Source organism: Silurus aristotelis (assembly GCF_946808225.1).
Source record: "Silurus aristotelis genome assembly, chromosome: 21".
NCBI lineage: Eukaryota > Metazoa > Chordata > Actinopteri > Siluriformes > Siluridae > Silurus > Silurus aristotelis.
The window spans coordinates 21,261,309-21,266,308 of NC_139594.1; the positions used below are offsets into that span (position 1 = coordinate 21,261,309).

At 42.6% G+C, this 5,000-nt stretch overlaps 1 long non-coding RNA gene and 1 pseudogene across 2 annotated transcripts in view; both read left to right on the forward strand.

The window, feature by feature from the left end:
• Positions 1-209, forward strand: part of LOC310716585 — a 481-nt gene extending 272 nt beyond the window's left edge. Inside the window, exons 1-2 of the long non-coding RNA XR_014530639.1 lie at positions 1-99; positions 156-209. The exon at positions 1-99 is cut by the window's left edge and continues 272 nt beyond it. This is a non-coding gene — a long non-coding RNA (uncharacterized lncRNA). The remainder of the gene's footprint in view (positions 100-155) is intronic.
• Positions 1-5,000, forward strand: part of LOC310716380 (NLR family CARD domain-containing protein 3-like) — a 58,590-nt pseudogene that overhangs the window by 42,350 nt on the left and 11,240 nt on the right. The gene's annotated exons all lie outside the window — the stretch shown is intronic.

Below are 5,000 nucleotides of genomic sequence, written 5' to 3' on the forward strand. Positions count from 1 at the left end.
AGTATGTAAAGATATAAAAAGGTTTTATTCAGTGTATTTTCCTTGGAGATGAGACGACTTGAGCTAACGAAAACTCCGGTGGGGTGTGTGTGTGTGTGTGTGTGTGTGTGTGTGTGTGTGTGTGTGTGTGTGTGTGTGTGTGTGTGTGTGTGGAGGGGGGGTAGAGGCGATAAGCGGAGGTGGAGGGAAAACTCGTTTTTCACTATCACTCCTGTACACTACGTATCCCTAAACTTTAACATTTTTATTTTTTCTTCTTTGCTTATCTTAATTTTCGTCCTCGGAAAACTCATACATTAATGCACTCGTAGGTCAAGGTACCACTGTAGTTGTGAAAGGAAGGAGAAAGACAGTGAACAATGACTTACTTGGTCGGCTGCTGTTTAGATACAAGCCGTTGTAGCGCGTTGAGTCTGGGTGAAGGGAGAGCTCACTAACTCCAGTTACATATAAGCACAGACAGGTTTCCAAAACTCGTGCTTTATTCATTGTTCTTGGCAACAGCGTTACGGGTTAGTCAAAGAAACTTAGAAATGAGCATCAAAAAATAAAAAGGACATAATCCTCGGTCTCCACACACGCAGTAATACCGGCAGAATGCAGTGCCGGTCTCTTCCCAAAGTATCGCAATGCTCCTAATAGAAGCGCAACATATATCACCTGTTACACCGTGTGTACCGTGTCTTTCATTAAAGCCTGTGTAAAGTACATTAGTGTAGAAACCTGCGGCTTGTAGACAGGTGCGGCTTATTTATGTTCAAAATAAAAATATTTGTCAAATTCAGTGGGTGCGGCTTATATATGGGTGCGCTTTATAGTCCGGAAATTACGGTAGTCTCTTTTATACCACAAGTCTTTATGGTCCTTAAACGTGAAGTAGAGGATCTAAGTGTGGCTTTTAAATTCAGAATCGATGGCTTTGACTATGTTGTGTATGTAAGTTCTGAGACTATCAGATGTTTTAAGTGTGGAGAGGCGGAGCACATTAGAAGTTCCTGTCGTGTATAGACCGTGGATAACAGCGCTCATGTAGCGGCTGATGAAGAGGCTGGAGATACTGTTCTCACTGGTTCTGCTGAATGGGATCAGGCTGGAGATACTGTTCTTACTGGTTCTGCTGAATGTGATCAGGCTGGAGATACTGTTCTCACTGGTTCTGCTGAATGGGATCAGGCTGGAGATACTGTTCTCACTGGTTCTGCTGAATGGGATCAGGCTGGAGATACTGTTCTCACTGGTTCAGCTGAATATGATCAGGCTGGAGATACTGTTCTCACTGGTTCTGCTGAATGTGATCAGGCTGGAGATACTGTTCTCACTGGTTCTGCTGAATGGGATCAGGCTGGAGATACTGTTCTCACTGGTTCTGCTGAATCTGATCAGGCTGGAGATACTGTTCTCACTGGTTCTGCTGAATGTGATCAGGCTGGAGATACTGTTCTCACTGGTTCTGCTGAATGTGATCAGGCTGGAGATACTGTTCTCACTGGTTCTGCTGAATGTGATCAGGCTGGAGATACTGTTCTCACTGGTTCAGCTGAATATGATCAGGCTGGAGATACTGTTCTCACTGGTTCTGCTGAATGTGATCAGGCTGGAGATACTGTTCTCACTGGTTCTGCTGAATGTGATCAGGCTGGAGATACTGTTCTCACTGGTTCTGCTGAATGTGATCAGGCTGGAGATACTGTTCTCACTGGTTCGGTTGAATGTGATCAGGCTGAAGGTGCGTCTATTGCACCAGAGGCAGGAAGGATTGATGCCGGGGGGAGAACCCGAGGTGACAGAGGGGGAAACAGTAATAGATACTGTCAAAGCAGCTAAGCAGGTGTGAGTGAAGAAGAAATGAATCCAGATTATGTGAGTGATGACACACTGTTTAAAACACCTCCTGTTAAGAGAAAAAGGAGTAAATAAAGATGAGGAATAAAAAGTTAAAACAATGGTCTGAAACACAAGCTGATGAAGGTGAAAATGTTGAAAGTCCTGTTGAAGATTGTGACAGTGAAACTCTGGACAATAAGAGCAGAAGGAAGACATGTAGTGACTATTGTCAGGCTGCAAACGCGGAAGCAGATAAAGTCCGATCATTGTCTTTAATTCAAACCGTACAACACAAAAACTCTCACAAGCCGAGGAAAACAACAAACAATGACATCCGCGCAAATCGAGTTCTCCATCATGAGCGCGAATGTCCAAAACATAATCCAAATGAAAGTAAAGCTTTCGGCAATGAGTAATCCAATACGGAAATGGATTCCGGAGTTCTAGCCAGCGGTGAATGCCAGCGGTCGAGCAGCCACGCGATTTACCGGCATGACAATATAACGACCGACCGCCTGTGACTCAAGAACGTGAATCCCTGACAGCTACAGAGGGGGGCGTGGCAGGGTGAATCCCTGACAGCTACAGAGGGGGGCGTGGCAGGGTGAATCCCTGACAGCTACAGAGGGGGGCGTGGCAGGGTGAATCCCTGACAGCTACAGAGAGGGGGCGTGGCAGGGTGAATCCCTGACAGCTACAGAGGGGGGCGTGGCAGGGTGAATCCCTGACAGCTACAGAGGGGGGCGTGGCAGGGTGAATCCCTGACAGCTACAGAGGGGGGCGTGGCAGGGTGAATCCCTGACAGCTACAGAGGGGGGGCGTGGCAGGGTGAATCCCTGACAGCTACAGAGGGGGGGCGTGGCAGGGTGAATCCCTGACAGCTACAGAGGGGGGGCGTGGCAGGGTGAATCCCTGACAACTATTCTTTTGATAAAGTCAAATCTTTTTTACAAAGATCAAAAAAGATGAAGAATGTGCAGGATACAGATTCTTTTCCTGATCGCAAAATGTTTGTTGATTCTGTTGGGATGTTAATGAGAAGTGAGGGTGAAGGAAAGTTCACCGTTCAGGAAATATATAGATGAAGGAAAATTCCTGCTAAATGAAGATCAGAACTTCAGGCAGAGGATGGGTTTGAAACAATGTCGTTTTCTCTGCCTTCACATGCTGAAATGTGTCTTGTGTGTAATCCTTCTCTCATTCTTCTTTATGAGTGTGGTGAGAATAGGCTCTTAATATGAATGCTGCACGAGATGATTATAAAAGGGCATTGTTATTTAAATTATGAAGACAGAAGAGAATTGCTGTGATGTTTATTCAGGAGACGCACAGTGATGTTTTAAATGAAATGAATTGGAGGAAAGAAGGGGAGGGGGTGGTGGTGTGCTCTCACATCAGCTCTTCTAGAGGAGGGGGAGCTGTGCTTTCTGCTGCACATTTCACTCCTGTCTCTTTTGAGGTGAAGGTGAAATTGCTGGTAGACTGATATTTGTACGTGCACAGTGTGAAAAATGTAATGTGGGTTTATTAATGTATATGCTCCTAATAATGCTAATGAGAGAGTTTGTGTTCTTCATGATCTTAATGGAATTTTGCAGAGTTGTAATTCAGATGAATGTGTTTTTTGGTGGTGATTTTAATTGTACTGAGAATTGTGTATTAGATCGGAATCCCGCTGAGCCCCATGTAGCTTCCAGCTGTGCCATGCGCACTTTGATTAAAACCCATAAACTGTGTGATATATGAAGACGTTTAAACAACAATGATAAACAATATACATGGCTGCACACTCGAGAGAATTGTATTTCTTTGGCTAGATTAGATCGACTCTACTGTTTTAAACATCATGTTAATATTGTGAAGAGCTGTGTAATTAGTCCTTCTGGGGTTTCTGATCATGATATTGTTATTTGTAGTGTTTATATCAAATATAAGGTAAAGAGTTCCTATTGGCATTTTAATGTCTCTGTTGAGTGATGCAATGTTTAAACGTTTTTCATAATTTTTTATTATTTTTTTGGAAGGAATTGAAATCAAAGAAAAAGAGTTTTATAAATGTAAAACAATGGTGGGATGTTGGAAAAGTTGAAATTAAGTTATTATGTCAACAGTATACTTTCAATGTCTCTAAAAATATTACACAAAAAATGAAAGAACTTGAAGAGGAAATTGTAGCGGTGCAAACAGTTTTGGAGTCTACTGGAGAACAAAATAGTGTTGATGTTCTCAAGTCCAAAAGGATGTTTCTTGCAGACATGTTAGGCGTGAAGGCAAAAGGTGCATTGGTCAGGACACGCTACAACAATTGAACATAAATGGATGCTCCATCCAAATTCTTTTTTCATTTGGAAAGAAAGAATGACCAGAGTAGATCCATTCACTCATTGTGATCAGAGAACGGGCAGGAGCTTACAGTGCTGTCTGAAATAAAACAAAGGGCTGGAAGGTTCTAGAAGGATCTGTATGGGAGTGAATATAAAGATGATGAGGAAATGTCTGCCAGTTTTTATCAAGCTTTATCGAAGCTTCCAAAAAAGTCAAAGGAGGCACTGGAGAAGCCTTTGTGTGCACAAGAGCTATGAAACCCATTGTAGATTATGGAGTGGAAAAGCTTCAGGACTTGATGGGCTCACAATTGAGTTTTTTGTGAGGTGTTGGGTGAGGATCTCTTGGATGTTCTCAATGAGAGCATAGATGAGGGTTTTTTACCAGTGAGCTGTAAAAGAGCTGTGATTATTCTCCTACCCAAGAAAGGTGAACTTCAGGAAATTTACAACTGGAGACCAGTGAGCCTGTTGTGCTCCGATCTGAATTTTTTTTCTAAAACTCTGGCAAATAGATTAAGAGAAGTGATGGGGGACATCATAGATCCTGACCAGACGTATTGTGTGCCTGGTAGGTCTATTTCTGAGAACATTTTTCTTGTTTCAGGAAAAAGCTTTTGATAGGGTTGAGCACCAATATCTTTGGAACACCCTTGATGTTTTTGGTTTTGTTCCAGGTTTTATTGGAGCAGTTAAAGTGTTATATAAAGTTGAAAGTATGCTAAAAATTAATGGTGGTTTGTCCCCCTTTTAGTGTTAACAGGGGCATCAGACAAGGTTGTGACTCTCTGGAACACTTTACTCCTTAGCAATTATACCATTATTAAACAAATGACGGTCTAATATAGAATA